The following is a 17,793-nucleotide window of genomic DNA, read 5'->3' on the forward strand; positions in this document are numbered from 1 at the left end:
ACAACAATAAAACTGTAGTTTTAATTTGATGGGAGGATCATCACAAAAAAAGGTAAGTATTTGTGCCCCTTTTTATACTACTAATAAGATAAAATAAAAATCCAAAACAGTCATAATTTTACTCGAAAAAATGAGTGTTATTTCAACATTTTTGGGGCGTTGTTGCTTCTAAAAAAAGTCCCACACATGGACTCACGTATATGTTATTTTTATATATACATACGTTTAAAAGTTGTTTTTTTTTTTTGTTTTTTAATTGTAGGAAAATTTATTGGAGAAATTCAGTGGAGGAAGAAAATGTGGTGGGATTTCAACGTTTATTGTCTTTTAAGTCAATCATTACTTTATCTACCTTTTTCTCTTTTTCGAATAATAACTTTAAATAACAAAATTAACCTTTTAAATGTTTATCTTATGATTAATTAACAATATATTGAGGTGGTAGTATTTTTAACATCGTGTGACCCAATGCAGTCCTGGAATATAATCATGTTTTCTAGTTTTTAAGCGTTCTCCAATGTGGTAGATATCGGTACACTGGAAGTGATAAAACTCAGAGCTGGGAACTCGGTATGGAGTAGAACTTAAGTCTCATTAAACCTGACTCGAATTGGACTCGAGCTCAAAAGTTTGTATTCATAAAAATAACTAATGCACCGCTGATCTATCAAAGGGATCGATATATATCTAAAGGAAATTTGTTTCGGAACATGTGGATAGGGTCAAGAAACTATTGACTATTGTATTCCTATTTCTTCCCACTTTAAAATAATACATTAAGAAAAAAAAAAGTAGAGTTATTATGGTGAATATGAATTGGTTCCAGAAGCCCTTCCAAGGATCTGAAGAAAGTCGATTTTAAGTACATATATTCTCAATAATTTTTTCCAGATTTGAATAGAAAGTTTTCTCGAGTCAAAAGGCTCAAATCAAGTTTAAAATAACTTATGTGAAAGTCCAAGCTGAGTCCCAAATTTTGGGAGTGGCCATATGGGCACAAGGGGCGCTGAACGTTCTGGACGCCTTGTTGGGTTACTACTCCAGATATCGTTGATAAAATCTATGATATGGGGATGGATGACAGAAGAGTGAAGGTGTGTGAGATTAAAACTAAAATTGCTGAGGTGTGAGCTGGTACATTGTCCTAGTGGAAAATGACCTTTTGTGGGCCAATCGTGGCCATTTTTCTTGGAGCTCGGTTTTCAATCTGTCCAGTATCGATGAATAAAATGCACCTGTAATAGTTTTACTCTTTTCCAAATAGTCGATGAGGATTATTCCTTGCAAGTCCAAAAGACAGTCGACATAATCTTTCTGTCCGATACAAACATATATGTATAAACAAATAAACTATATCTCAATCTGTGAGATTGGCTATATTCTTTGAAGTTATAATAAATAATATCTACGCACAATATACGTTTAATAATTCCTAGTTTCCACCTTCTTAAGTCGATATTTTTGTCTTTAATTACGTAATTTATGAGGTTCAATTAATTGGCTCGTGCCATATTCAAAAAGGGTAGCAGAAGCTATGGCCACTCCAATATAATTGCTGATTAAATATCGGTTTCAAATTGCAGCTAGTGTGAGCATCCTTGTTCGGTTTTGTAAGGTAATATCAAGGCTTCTGGCGATGGTAAATTTTTTACTATCATCTGAATTGTATTAACGAACATTACATTTAGAATCGGAGTTAATTCCATCAAATTTTGAGGGTTTTTTTCCTACTCAAGTTATCGGTTTAATCTTTTTGAATAATGATCATCTCTTGCCGTCACGCTATTCTACATTTTTGTCACTTCAAAGTCAACTCTTGAAATTTCTAATTTACTTCGTAGTAATTTTGAAAAGACAAAGAATCAATTTTAAAAATAATACATAGAAAAAAAAACATTTTCTCTCCTTTTTTTCTCTGGTTAAGATCAATCATATTTTGGACCGTGAGTTAGTATAGGCGTACAACTACTTGAATTTCAAATGAAAATCCTGCAGACTAAAACTTTATTAACCAGGCTAAAACTTGGAATGGATGCTTATGTATTAGAAACAATGACTGAAAAGAGAAGCCCCCTAATGTATATATTTCCACAAAGTTTGGTTACAAAATTTAAGCAGTAAGTCTTTCGGTTCTAAATTTAAAGCCATCATCATTCTCAATACCAATTATTTTACACCTATAATGTCATCATGTATGCATAATTTAAACCTCTTCAAATTTGACTTTTTTCATCAAATATATGAATGCAAACGGATAATATTACCATTCTGCAATGTCTAAAGTAACTTACTATAGAAAAAACTTTGATTTTGGACATTGGATATGGCTGTTGACGTTTTCTAAAAATACTTCAATATTTGAGAAATTATTTATTCGTTTTTATTGCAGCTGCCCAGATGTTAGTTCCATTGTATTGAAAGTAGTACCAAATAAAACCTAATAAAATTTTCATGAATATGGAAGTAAACAAATTAGTATTTGTTATAATTTTAACTATTTATAATCCACAAATATAAAAATTATATTATCAATGAAAGTTTGAAGTCCCTAATAGTCACTTTTTCCGAAAGATAACTCATTTCACACAGAGGACATTGATGCAAGAAATCTTTAGTGAAATCTATAGAATATATATGTGACTAAACACAATGGTTGCCGATTTATTTTTAAAAAGCAAGCTCTCAGTCATTTTTTGTTATCGATTTATATTTCTTGGGCGCGAATGATAATCGTATTCCTATGTATTTAGTTGTAGTTATGATAGTAACTTATTGTATTATATATGAATTAGAAAAAATTTCATGGCTATCAAGTAAGTAAACATAACTAAATATTGAGGATGAATCATCACTCAGCATTATACTTTTATATTTATGTACGCATATAAATTGATTTTTAGCGATTTAAACTCGGATTTCTAAAAGAATGCGGCTGTTCAATGTTTTGCATCATATAAAAGAACACGTTCTCTACTTTAAAATATTATTCCCTTCTTCTTTCTTCCCTAAGGTATATCCTAAGTTCTAAACATAAATTATTTATTCCATGGTTTGTTATTACTTTTTTGAAGTCTGTAGATTTTATAGAGAAGCGTTCTTGTTGTTATAAAAGGTTATTTCTTCAAAAAAGGGCTTATAACTAAGATATACAATGTTAACTTTCGACTAAATACATAATTTTAGTGAAAAATTGATTTTCCATTATGCAGGTAATTATTAGTCCTCCAAAGTTTGTTAAAAGAAAAAAAAGGTTTTCTGAAGAAATTATTATTTATAAATGAAAAAGATACCTTTATTTAAAAAAATAAATATATAATATATATTCCATAAATAAATACTATGAAATACAAATTTCAAGATTAATCACCTATAAACTATAGAGCGTTTTCGTGTGTCAGCATTGTTAATGTTGGTTATTTTGGAGGCCTGAACCACCAATTGTTATATAAATAAAAATCTTTTTTCAAACTATATTAAAGAAAATAATGAACGATTGGAAGTTAAAATGGTAACATAACAAGTAAAAGGGGTTTAATCTTACAGTCCATCAAAAATTTATCCCTCTAATGCCTCGTTTTGTTAATATATATATTAAAAATACGTTATTAAATCGTAACACAATATAGTAGATAAAAATAAACTGCTGCATTAGAAATAATAAGATGATTGTATGTAATTATTCCACTTTTCTCGTCTTTAATCAATAAAAATAGTAATTGAACAAATTTTGAAACTCATGACTATTGATATAGTAAATTATTTAGATTGTATTAAATATCACTGCTTACCATTGGCATCAAATAGTATTCAATGCAGGTGTTAGGTTGTTTTTACTCATTATGCCATTTCATGGAGTTTAATCAAGATTTATTAGAAAACTTATCAATTATATGTAGTAAAAATATCTACTTAGATCCCCAAGATGATGTCTCCTTCAATTATCATCCAATTTATAAAGTAACTCTATTGTAGTATAATTTCTTCTGAAAGGCGAGAAAATACCATATTGCAATCTTTTTTGAAAGTTAAAGCGAGATAGGTTTGCCTATTACCTAATTATTTTTAATAGCGCATCTAAGATTGTTACAAAAAAAAATCAGCTTATTTATTTATCGTTATAATTTACTCACAAAATAAATGATAACACATAGACCATAGTATATAGCAACGAATGGTCTAAATCTAATATTCATAACAAACATGTATAAGCGCACTAAATAAATCATTAAAAAAATTTCATAATTTAGAAATTTTTTAAACTTTTAGGTTAATAACCGGTTTCGATAATGATTTGTAATGGATAAACGAAGTAATGTAAATAGTTAAAAAGGAACTGGGAAAACAATATAACTATAAATTTTTTATTAAATAATACTTGACTTATCTTTCATTTAATAAGTACTATTAAATAATTAAAATACACAATTCAATGTTTATATTTTTCTTGGATCAGTTCTACAATCTTGTTTATCTATGTTTTTTCAATTATACTTTACTGAACATGATCCTTCTTTTCTGTAACAACCCATAAGAGGTTTCTTAGTAAATAAATGATGAGTATAGTAGGTCCTGATGGCCTTAATCCAATTCTCTTTATAAAGATTTAACACAAACGTATACTCTTGATTTAATCCTTTAGTCAGTTATCGATATAAATACTCTTGGTCCTTATGCTCGTTGATCTACTTACTCTGAACTATAGCTGGTTATACTATAAATAGAAAATAATTATTTTATAGTTAGGAAGAATGATCCAGTTGGATAACTACCAGTTAATTACTTCCTCTTTTTGTAGAAAAGGTTGTTTGACACCATTAAGATTCTATAAATCCAATATATATGAAGGACTTCTTAGAACTCTTCTTGTTTATACCAATAATATGTCCCATAGAAGGACACTAATAAAGTTAAAGTTAGTTGAAGTACGATAACCAACCTGTGTAGACTTCTTCATTGGTGACTCCAACATTCGAACACAATGCCAATCACTAGGTCAAAAGAACTTCCTTCAGAGCTCTCTACTGTGAAGGTTTGCGATGGTTTCAAGGAATCCACTACGGCTGAGATATCATCTTTTGATTCTCCTTACTCGAGCTCGGGTGAAATATTTGAAGCGTCTATAGTGAGACGGAAAAGAGATGTGAATTGGGGGGGGAGAAAGCAAACTAATTCAATTTACTATAAACACAGGACTTATGGTGATGAGGCAAAGACGTGCTCCGGACCCCCATGTCCCTTCTTTTCTCTCATCTAAAAAAACTAAGTAGTCCTAAGCTCTTCGGAGCTGAGGTATTAAACCCAGATAAGGATCCAATTTACGCAATCGACACTAAAAACAAAATTAAGTCCTTATCGATTCAGGAGCTCACGTCTCTTGTTTAACAATAATTGCCACTTAAAGGTTTCAAAAAGATTAAGCTACCGTACTTAGTCGCCTTTGGAGGGCGATGTCGTTCTGGATATCGTCTTTGACGGGAAGAACTACTCTTAGATTTCTTATGTAGTAGACGAGGATCCTCCAATTTTGGGAGTTAAATTTTTAAGACGTCACGATTTAAGCATTGACGTCACGAGTGGCTCCCTCTTCAAAAGACCGGCATGCTTTCACCTCAAAAAGCTCACACTCGAACACGAGTTTATGGAGGAGTTCCCTTTGCTCCTCTCTTCCTGCGATTATCACACACCTGTTTAGCTATCGACGATGCTTAACCCTCACAATTTGAAGAATGTTTGAGAGTAGAGCAGCTTAGCTCTCATGACGTTTTATTAGATTAGCTGTGAGCAGCTGTGAGAGAGATGTAAACAAAGAAAGAAAACACATATTCCATATGACGCAACCTCTGAAGCTCACCTTTTCATTTAGTTATTCAAAGGATATTGTTTATTACTGTTGAGATACTTAGTACCTTGAATAATGTCATTAATTACTTGTATGTGACTCGTTAAAAGTAAAGGAATCAGTTCCTGAACAGCAGCAAGTCTTTGGGAGTCCTTATTTCTTCCTCAAATCACGAGGCGGATAAGTATCTACTTCATTGTCGTCGGATGGGTTTCAGAATGTCAAATTTTACTCCGAAACAGTAAGTGTATTTCATTAGTTATAGTGGTGGAGGATATCACCCTCCTTAGGGAATGAATTTAATGAGAGGAAGATGAAAAACACCAATCTGATCCCTCATTAATTTGGATGGGCCTTTTTGACCTTAAATTTCATCAAGAAAAGATATAATAATCTATGTTGGTGGATACATTCCAGGATAATTAGTAAAAGAGTTTTCCTAATTTACATACTACAATGTCAACATATATCTACAATATCTTTATAAATGATGTAACGCGTTGCTGCTTTAGAGGAAGAGTTATCAACATAAGCGTACGAAGATATTTCATATTCTATTCATATACATCCTTATAAAGTTATAGGAATTTCTCGGTTGTCCGGCGGGATGGTTCCCCTCGCTACAAATGAAATAAGCCTGTCAATGACTGATTCATTTTCCTTATCCCATTCATTCCAATCCTTACTTTCATCCTTTGTCCATGACTCCAAAACCTTTTAAAATGCAACGTTCATATGGCAACTCGTCGTTTCCTTTACTGTTGATCTTATCATTAACTCGGCATAATCCTCATATCAATATATTTTATGAGTCGTTCCGACTCATTAAAATCTGGATTGATAATCTCCTAATAATATAAATTTTACATTTCAACTTTTTCAAATAGTATAGAATTAAAGCTTAAGGAAAAACAAAAAATCTATTGCTGAAGGTTATCAGATTATGTATATGTGAGCTCCTTAATTTGAAGTATTGTATTAAGATGATTATTACATTTCAGATTTCGTGTTTTTTGAAATCTTCATCTAAAATAATTGGCACTGTAACTGGTCAATTTAATTTCTTGCTCGAACTTCATATAGTTATTAAGAAACTTACAATGACTTTGGTTCATCAATAATTCAAGAAAGTTAGATGCCAATTCAGAATCCAACTACTGAGAAATATAGGAATATGGATACCTATTATAAACGATCGGAACAACGGGATAGAGTCCAATTAAACGAAATGTATTGTCATTTTAAAAAGTTAATATTATATTAACTCAACAAAAAACCTACTATTTACACAGTATTTTCTAAATAGTCTCTAATTATTTGATTTTAAACCACAAAACCTAACCAAAATAATGAAATTTAAGTTTAATATAATGATGATTATTTTTTATACTTTTATAAGACAATTTTTAAAAAGTGAAATATATTTTTAAAATTTCTTGTTTGTTGTGTTTGATAGTTATTGTATAATAAAGTTTTTTTAGTAATTTAATTTTTAATTTTATTATATAAAAATATACATAAATTACTATTTTCAAAGCTCTCTATTTTGCTAGGAAATCGATGAAAAGAAGCTTCTTATGCTCATTAACATCTTTTCAAGCAACCTTTCCATTTTTACTATTCATTTAGATGACTATTTTTTTAATAAAAAATACTGTTATAAAATTTTCTATAAAATGAATTTAGAAGATTTATACAAACAATTTTAGTGAGTTAGATTTATATTGCTTATAAATATTTACATTCATTTTTTAAATCATAAATATTCCAATGTAAGACTTGTAGCTCACTTCTTGCTTAAAAATTCGAATACAACTAATTTATGTCATCATTCAATGTATTTATGAAGGACTACTAAAGAGTTAACATATTTTTCCTTCGTTATTATTAATAGAAAAAGGTGAGCTTCTGAGATTTCGTTGATTTATAAAATTTCCACTCATCCATATATGTATCTAGTAATTCATGTATAATGGTGATGCTCTGAGCAAAGATATGAAGAAAGTTGATATTATTAAAAAAAAACTGCTGCTTACAGTTTATTTATCGAATCGTAAGTCATCGACACGTTACATAATTTGTATTGATACCATTAATAATTTAGTTCTTCTTAATTACAAAATTGTTATTGCCTAGAATTGGATTCAATATTATGAAGTGCACCATAAATAATTTCCATAATCATCGTTGAGACCAACAAAATTGTAAAAACGTTATTGAACTTTTTATTCATGTTACATATTTACTCGAGTTTGATATCAACATAAATGAAATTGTTTACTGTACTAGTTAAAAATAGATATTATGTTAATTTGGTAGTTTGTAATCTTCCTTTACGTATGTCCAAAAAAAATGTTACCATATAATGCCACTAATACATATATTTTCAAAAAAGTCCAATATTAGTTATTTTTCCATTGAAGAAAGTATAATTTGTTTAAAATAAAAACAAATGTAAAATTAATTAACAGTATTTCAAAATTATTTAATGTTTATTTTTTAATTTTTATTAAAGGGTAAATTAATTGATAAATATTATTTGATCGCTGATAATTTATGTAAAATATATGGAGTTACGACGAGGATCTAGATTTTTGGCATGCCATCTTTGTAATTTTAGAACTATAGTCCAGAAAATGTTCAAAGTAGAACAACGCAGTAAAACCTAAATTCACGAATGTAATTTGGAACTGTATACAATTCATATAATTAATTCCTATTCTGAGCATTCCAATTTTACAGAAAATAAAACCAAATGCAATATTCCACACTATATTGTTAATCATCCAAATTTTGTTAAGTTTATGGAAATTTACACTGGAAAAGTAATTCCCGCTCGCTTCTCCATCGCCAAGTCAATGGAGTATCAAAGTAAAGTAGTGTTCACCAAGATTTTAAACAAACTTGAGGGGAAGGATATATTTCTTGCATTGGACGAAATTACTGATACTCTGACAGTGGTCTATGACTGCAGTGTTAGTTGGTCCTTTATATGGTTATTTTTTGGGTCGTACTTATCTCATTAGTTTGGAAGGTATCCAATGATTACAAGTGTTGCTGTAAAAAGTATCAGCAACGTTCTCGTCCCTTATTTAAGAGGCAAAAGACTGAAGGTTTTCATTACCATCGGAGCTTCATATTGTATTAAAGCAACCGAAACCTTTTGATGATTTTAGTTCACAACTTTATTATTCAAACACAAGAATTTAATGAATTATTGTACTCACAAAACCAAATCTCAATTCTATACTTTAACATAATCACGAAACAACTTTATACTTTTCTAAAACTTATGAAAATAAAAAATACTTAGTTCGTAGTTACAGGTTACTTATTTATATATGATTATTGATCATAAATTTTGATATGTTTTCTCCTCGAGAATGAAAAGATAATGATGACAGCTTCTATTATTATAATAATTACCAACTGCAAAAATCTGCTCCCGCTTTTGAAGACATATAATATTCATTTCTGTGCATAGATGTAAATCCGGTGTGTTTTTTAGCTGGCCCGTAAATTTGAAATAAGTAGTATAAAGAATGAATTTTATTTTCCTTACAGTTGTTATTATTATTTAATTCCTGAGAAGTGAACATCCTTTTCTAAATATATTCAATTATTTTTAAAACCTTATAGAACGTTCTTGTGTAATCATAAGATACACTGAGGATTGGTTGCGGAGTTATAATTGTAAGTCCTTGTACGACAGAGAGTAGAATTGGCGATTAAAATTATTGTGTCTTGACGAGGTTGAGGAGACACAAACTATTTATACAAAGGAATCTAGGAGGACCGAGAGAATTGAGGAGAGGAAAGCCGTGGAGGAATAACACAAGGCTTGTTTAATAGGAATAATTATATTCTTATTAATACAAAACACAACTCTGATATATATATATATATATATAATACATGGCTATTTATACTTATAAAGAGGTAAAGACAGTACTTTACAAATATATACATATATATATGAGAAAGTACAAGAAATAAGAGAATAAGAGGGAAGGAGACACTTATATATTACACCACCCCCCAGGCACCAAATCCATGCCGGTCCTTAACCAGGTTCTGCTCCATAAATAGAATCATATTTATCTGCTGCATCCATAACCAGGCGCGGAGCAACCATTTGCTCTTGTATGTACTAAACTTATCTCCATAGACGTACCGTGCTCTCAGGACGCACACCGGAGAAAGGAGAACACTACTCCTCATAGAGGTTTTAGGAACGCGAGCACCCTGCCCGTTCCTGGGAGAAATAACCATCACCCTCGCCGAGATTTTAGGAACACAATCATCCTGCCCGTTCCTAGGAGAAATATCGTTCACTCTTATAGAGGTTAAAGGGGTACGAGCACCCTGCTCGTCCCTGCGAGAAATATCGTTCACCCTTATAGAGATTAAAGGGACACGATCACCCTGCTCGTCCCTGGGAGAAATATTAATCTCCCTCGATGCATCCTCATCCAACTCTGGATGATCTAGGGGAGAAACCATTGCACTTTCATTACCCCATGAGGTGAACGGGAGAGTAGGAAGATCAGAGAACCAGAACTTCATGGAATGAAATCCACTTTGAATGATATGGTCCCTGACACGGACACACACTTCACTTCTTGTAAGTGCCCATGGTTCTTTTCCTTCCTCCACGAGGCCCAAACTGAGGCACAACCCGTATTTTTTAGAGTTAACATGTTGATTTTTGGTGTCTTTTTTTTTTTTTTAACATGCCCCTTCCACACCGGATTAACACCTTGTCCATGCGTTTCTAGTATTCCTTTGTCTGACCTACCGTGTCTCTAAGTATCTTGGAAAAACCGACAGTATTCACAGATGATTTCTTGCGGAGTTATTTTCTATATTATTAAAGAAAAAAATAGTATTTTAACCAGATCCTAATTACTGAGATACTACATACTAATATACTACCACTTGTTAAATAATAAAAACTAGCGTCGTTCAAGTCACTTCGGCAATATTATTTCTAATGTGAACAGAGGATAATTTTGTTTCATATTGATCAACATAAAAAAACTGAGCTATAAACTTTTTTTAACCTGTAGTGATGGGTTTGATTTTCTCCTGGCTTGTGAACGGAACACAAAATTGAACGGCGTTCCATGGAACGTGCTTTCAATCAACGGAACATAATTTTTTTTTAACGATGAACGTTAAAAATGTGATTTTAGCGTTCTGTTCCAATAGGTGATAGTAATTTCGGAAGGGGTGTAGTTGTCCACAGGATAAGTATCCTAGAAACACGACTATACAAATTCAGGGCCTATTTTTGAAATTGAGGAGGGACCTAAAGCCTCCATCCCTGCAGACACCCCTGATATTAATATTTATCTGATTGTGAATAACCACTCAAAAAAGTACATAACTATTATTTATATCTTTTTTATGCAGTAATAACTTAACTTATCTTGAAACACACTCTTACGCTCTTTGTTTTTTATTTTTGGCTGTAATTTTCCTTATGGATTTAAAGTACTTCACATTGAGTGGATATTTGAGTTATATGAATTGAGTATAATAAAGGAAAAATGTACTGAAAAGTCTAAATTTGTAAAATTACTTTTCTTTTTTGAGCGATATGGGAGTAGAAATATCGCATATTTGATAAAAATATATTATTCCTTCCATTATAATAGTTTCTCTTAATCTTCAATATATAACGATTAATAACATATGTTTAATACATTTAATAATGTATAATAAAACTAGGCAATAGAAGTATAGATTTTTGATAGACTGTTCAAGGTTTTCTAAAATTTTTTGAAAAAATCCTCTAACAGCCCATACCAATTAGCTTTAATTTAATTGGAATGTGATAATTCATTGACGTTTGAATATATTTACATATTATAAGTCTAATGACTGTTATTTGCTCGTTTTAAAGTTCGCATCCAAACTGATTGTGGCAATCCTCATTATCTGATGTATGTGCTCATGAGTGAGTGTAGTACTATATTTATTCTTTACCACATTCATCTCAGAGAACACTGACTCGCAGAACCGTGTTGATACGAACGTTGCACACCCAAAAAAAAGATCTGATTTCTTATTACGATAGACTAAATTCATTCAATACATTAATTTTAACAATCACACTGTTGATGAAATTAATCAAAAATATATTTTAACAATATGATTCCAAAAGACAGACATCCCAGGTAGTACTCGGAGCAAATCCTACTGGCGAGAGTCAGTTCAGCAGGGATTCCTTCCTGCACACGTACTCCATTGATGAATCCCGATACCGAATTCGGAATTATACACTCTTAGTATGGATTTGTATTGCATTTCACTGTTTAAAAAAAAATTAAATTCCCCCTCCCCTACTTTTTCTTTTTCTCATATTTTCAGCTATCAAATGCAATACTTTTAAACTTTTTGAATCTATTTGTCTTGAAGCTATGAGTCTCTGAATAAAAATCACCTATTTTCCACTTTAAACAAAGATAACTCGAGTTAAAGGTATGATGCAGATATTTAAAAAAAAAAAAAAAATTTAACATTTGCCTTTAAAATATATTTATCCCTATCTTCAACAGCGAGGGCTTAAAACAGCTTTGAGCCTTAAAAACGGGCAAAGCAATAAAACATGTATGACCTTTTTTCTTTTAAGGCCACGAAAGCGTTGTCGTTTTCTATTTTCAATTTAATTTGACAATCTCATTTGGAGAATCTGCCTTTTTTATGCCTCAAAAACTGAACAACTTCATTTGACGAACGCACTAATGTATGTAGGTATCCTGTACAAGTCTGGTACTACCTTATAATTAAAATACTGAACGGAACAAAAATCATCGTTGAACAATGAACGAAAAACAAAAAATTGAACAGAACGCCAAAATAGCGCAACACTTCCAACCCTGATTTTCTCTAATTAACTGACAATATATTTTGTTTTACATAATTTTACAGAATATATACATTTATATATTAGCTGAATGAGTATCCTTTATAGTTACAACCGTCTCAAACCCAACTTTGTAACAACACTGAGCACTTTCATATTGTACTCCTTTATGATAGACGAACTAACTTTGGTGATATGAACCAAATCATTGTACCGACCTAGAATACTTTTTATTATGAAGCATGATAATGTTTTTGAATAGCTCTACTTTTTTCACATCCGAAAAATTTCCCTCCAGAAAACTACTCTTTGATTTGAGTTAACTCATCAATTATAATCAAGGTTGTGCCATGTTCAAGTTCAGCCTTTCTATCGACCCCGGTCTTGGTTCAGCTTTATCGGTCATGGTTCTTTTTTATACAGGATCAGTTTGGTAATAAGCACTTAAAACAAGAGGTGTCGGTAGAAAATTCGGGCCCAGGAAATGATATTCGATACAAACGGGGCCTCATCTACCTTATACGCAGAGTGCGTATTATACCAAGTTCCAGCAGGGGCTCCAAAAACTCGTATAAAAGGGGCCACAGTTTAAAATGTACTAGTGTAGGCGAACTTGGTATAGTGAAGTTTGGGAAACCCTAGCTTAACAAATATTATAGTTATCATATTATAGGACTCCGACAAGCTTTGTAGTGGACCTAGATCCATAATCTACTCCACCCCTTCCCTCTTGTATTTATAATGTCTGGTGCTTAAACCCGTTTTCAGATCTATAAGAAGACCTTAACTATTCGGAACTAGGATGTAACCGTATCACCTTGCCAACTTAAAAAAATCATTGGAAAACACTGCAATTGTACAAAAAAAAAAAAAAATGACTTATTAATTAAAGCTTATTCATTTTTTATAATATATATTTTATATAGGAAAAAAAGCACAAGAACTGAGATCGATAATCAATACATTACGGTCTCGGTTCGACTTTTCCGGTTCTAGTGGTTCAAGAATCGGAACAGTTTGAACTAATAGAAGCAAAAGACCGCAAAGGGCACAACCTTGATTATAATAGATATATATCTCTCCTTCGAATCCAAACTCTTCATTCGTAAAGATAGTTAGTCAATCGCCGAATTGTTCACACCACCTGTGACTTCAAATATTCTTATCTTTTTAAATAGTTGACAGTAGGTAGTTGGATGAGTCCTGATTCGCAACTTAAGTTAGAGAAAACTGGACTAGTATTTTTCCACAAAGTAGATATTCCAAGGAGCTTAGGCGAATACCTCATTCGCTTAGGATGTTGCAAATGCAAATCAAGTTGTTAAGAAATTAGTTCCAGATGGTCATTCCATATAGATTCTTCTTTTAATGATGATTGTATTAGTTTACTGTGCAAAGTAATATTCGATGATGGAGATGTAATATGCCTATTTTTTAAGAATACAAGCATGTAATGAATTTCTGTAAATTTGAAAACATGCACATTGACTTCTTACTTCAAACTGGGAGCTCATTCGAAAATATTTCAAACGATAGGTTTTTATATATTTTGATTCCGTAACTTAATCCAGGTACAACAGAATGAGTCGAAATGGCAAAAAGTATAACAAAGTCTCCCTCGTAGATGTCATGAGTATGTTCAGGTAAACATGTCCTATCGATTTTATCGTTAATTTTTTCGAAATGATTCAATTAAGTCAAGTTGTTTTTTCTCACTTTCGACTCTGAAAATAATAAAATGATTGATAAAACTAACCTAGTTTTAGTAGTCGATAGTGAAGTCGATCTTGTGGGCGTAGGTAAGACGGATAAATATGCTTGAGGATCAGGAAATATAGCTCATATACTGCATCGGGCTTAAGTTTTTTCACGCTTTAAGTCAATATGCTTTCTATAAGTATTCGAGTCTCTTCATTCTTTCGAGTAGTATGATTCATGAAAATGACAACTGCAAACACGAGCATTTTAGTAGGAACAAAATTTTTCCTGCGTATGGCTCTTATCCGCTTATCCTTCAGTTATTTATTATTTGGGAATACATGTAAACAATGCTTGAGTTCGATGGTTGTAGAATCCGAATGACGTTCAGATCCTTATGACTTACGATGACCAGTTCTATATCCCGGGACACAGCAAGTCAGCATTTTTTTTATACGTTGAATTAGTAGAAAATAAGTATAGAATCACTAAATACAAATAATTATTATCAAAACTCACATGTACTCAACCTCCTCCGACGAGGTACATAACACAAGTGAAAAGAAAAAAAAGTAGCCTTCATTCTGTAGTGACTAAAAAAATCAGGACAATCCATATACTACAGGTTATACCTGGTCAAGGAATACACATGGGCATCTCTAGCTATCTGGACTACATGCAGATGAATAAAAAGCTCGTCGGCTCCAAGACACAGTTATTCATGGACATCTCAAGCTATCTGGACTACATACAGACGAATAAAAAAGCGTACCGGCTTTAAAAAAAAGTGTGCAAAGAGTTCAGAATTAATTTTAATTTCTTAATCTCCGGGCAACACTGGGAAACCCCACTTCTCCTTATAAAAAAAAGAGGGCAAATATGCTTACAAACACCAACATCCAGCAAGAATAATGATTAAATTTTAATGTCTTTATTTTTTTTTATATGAAGTAGAGGAGTTCAGAATTAATTTTAATTTCTTAATGCCTACCAGGCAACACTGGGTAAACCTACTTTAGTCACTATGAATGATGAATGAAGGATCTAAAGAATGGTGACATTTTTTGGCCCTACCCAGGCTTTCCGTGGTTTCATCAATGGAGATGAACTTATCCTTAAGTTTCTCCTGATTTTGTCCCAAACCTCCTTGCTTGTTTTCCTTATTGTCCTGTTCATGGTGCTGCGGCTATGCAGTCTTCTTAGAGTTCTTCTCCATGAATTCATTGAACTACCAGTTGTTGATATTGGTATGGGATATATTAGAAGAGACCAAGGCTCTAATAGTATGTAAGTATTGAAGACAGGTGGGGGAGGGGGATCGATTGTGTGGGGATTTTTGTTGAATCAACCGTATTTCAGAGCTCGATCGGTACCCTCTTCCGAATATGAAAGACTTTTCTCAAAATCTTGGGGGCCCCACAGTATTTTCAAAACTAGACCTTTTGCAAAACTTATCATCAGATCCCAGTCGAGGACGAAGATACCCCAAAGACGGCCATCCCCAAACTCACCGACCTTTTCGAATTTGTGACATTTTGACTCAAAACGCTGCACAAATGTTTCATCGTTTTATGTATGCATTATTTTCCAACATGGACGGAGTATTAATCTATTTCAACGACCTACTAGTGGCGTCTAAATCCCATGATGAACATCGCTATACCCTATTTCACGTTCTGTCTAGATTGCAAGAGGTAGGACTTCGCCTCTCCAAAGATAAATGCGTATGCTCTTTAAATTTCTTAGGATACTACGTTAGTGCCGGGGGGATTTACCTATTAAAAAATCGAGTCGAAGCCAAGATCTAGGAAGGAACTTCAATCTTTTTTTTTGGGTATCATTCAATAATAAGCTAGATTTGTCCTCAAATTAGTGGAACGTACAGGCAAACTATACCAATTTTACGCAAACATACGAAGTTTAATGGGGGATGCAAGCAACAAAGATCCGTCTTTCTGCAAATCCATTAGGCATAATCAAAGCAAACCTTGCTAGCTTTTCCCCTCGAGAATACACCCTTAGCCCTCACAATTGATGCTTCATTACATGGAATTGGTGGTCTGTTGAGCTATGGAATGGGAGTTCATGGACACCATTGACGTTCTGATCGAGAGTTTTCAATTGAGCCCAATAAAAATATTCTGCTTTCGACCATTAGCTCCTTGCAGTTAAAGATACACTACCACAATTTAGATGGTCGCTAGAAAGTGTCGATTTCACAGTTTTCTCTGAACATAAGGTGTTTACAGATGCAATGGAATTGAGGAACTGCAAGACAACCCATGGCCTTTTCCTTTATTTCTGAGTTTATTGTGCAAAAGTTTGGAAAGTCAAACTTCATGGCTGACAAATTATCTGGATTCCTAGCTCCATTGGAAGCAGAGACCTTGCTCCATTTTAAAGACGTGGTTGAAGATCAGAGGTGTGTCGATAAGAGATTTCTTTGCTTTTGTTTACTCTTGTACTGGATATTTTGATGACGTCACAGTAGAGTCAATTGAGGGGGAAATTTAAATTTATAAAACTAATTACATTAATACATCATATAATAGTATTTTATTTTCTTATCAGACAATTCTATTTGTGTAAATTTTTACCCTCTGACAATTACGGTACTAAAATTAAGTTTAAAAAGAGATTAATAGTGTTTTTAAATTTAAAAAAAAATAGTTTAGAACATACATTTTAAAATAAATATAACCATCATTATAGCGAAGAAATCAATAGTATATTAAGAATAAGGAAATAAATAGGAAATTCTATTGGGGAAAACATAAATTAACAATAAGATTTTAATTTGAAATTTATCTTGAATATAATTAATAACCGAATATGATGCCTTGAATAAGACAATTTTGCCTTGTATTTGCAACGACATTCAAATATCCGAATAATATTTATAGAAGTTAAGAAAGGCACTTATATTTTTTAACACAAAATCACTTAATAATTCACACTAACTATATACATGCAACAGTTGAGTAAAATATGATTAGCAGACAAAACTTTCGAGAAAAGAGAAGCACATTTATCTTTAAAGTATAGAATAACACAGTCCAACACTTTTTTTTTTATACACAAGAACAACGTATGCTCAACCTAGTATAGTTTGATCCCTGGTTCCAAATATGCACTTATTTTTTGTCCCATAGGCTCATGGCCTTCAGAAAAAGGTCATACATATTTTATTACCAATGACCATTTTTAAGGTGCAAAGCTGTTTTAAGCCCTCAGTGTTGAAGATAGGGATAAATTATGTTAATATATTTTAAAACCGAATGTTAAAAATTTTTAAAACTATTTTTAGAATGTCTGCATCATGCTTTTAACTCGAATTAATTTTTTTAAAAGTGGAAAATAAATGCTTTTCATTCAGAGGTACATA

General features: G+C 32.0%; 3 long non-coding RNA genes across 3 annotated transcripts; 1 reads left to right on the forward strand and 2 right to left on the reverse strand.

The window, feature by feature from the left end:
• Positions 1-4,347: 4,347 nt before the first annotated feature.
• Positions 4,348-5,322, reverse strand: LOC121119816 (uncharacterized). The gene is made up of 3 exons (XR_005864848.2): positions 5,180-5,322; positions 4,770-5,117; positions 4,348-4,711 (listed from the first exon to the last, which is right to left on the reverse strand). It is a non-coding gene; the product is annotated as an uncharacterized lncRNA (long non-coding RNA).
• Positions 5,323-5,687: 365 nt separating this feature from the next.
• On the forward strand, positions 5,688-7,274 carry LOC121119819 (uncharacterized). Its single transcript, XR_005864851.2, has 2 exons — positions 5,688-6,080; positions 6,841-7,274. It is a non-coding gene; the product is annotated as an uncharacterized lncRNA (long non-coding RNA).
• Positions 7,275-12,722: 5,448 nt separating this feature from the next.
• Positions 12,723-14,966, reverse strand: LOC121119817 (uncharacterized). Its single transcript, XR_005864849.2, has 2 exons — positions 14,207-14,966; positions 12,723-14,137 (listed from the first exon to the last, which is right to left on the reverse strand). It is a non-coding gene; the product is annotated as an uncharacterized lncRNA (long non-coding RNA).
• Between the last annotated feature and the right edge of the window lie 2,827 nt (positions 14,967-17,793).

The sequence above is a fragment of the Lepeophtheirus salmonis genome, chromosome 6, assembly GCF_016086655.4.
Source record: "Lepeophtheirus salmonis chromosome 6, UVic_Lsal_1.4, whole genome shotgun sequence".
Classification (NCBI taxonomy): domain Eukaryota; kingdom Metazoa; phylum Arthropoda; class Copepoda; order Siphonostomatoida; family Caligidae; genus Lepeophtheirus; species Lepeophtheirus salmonis.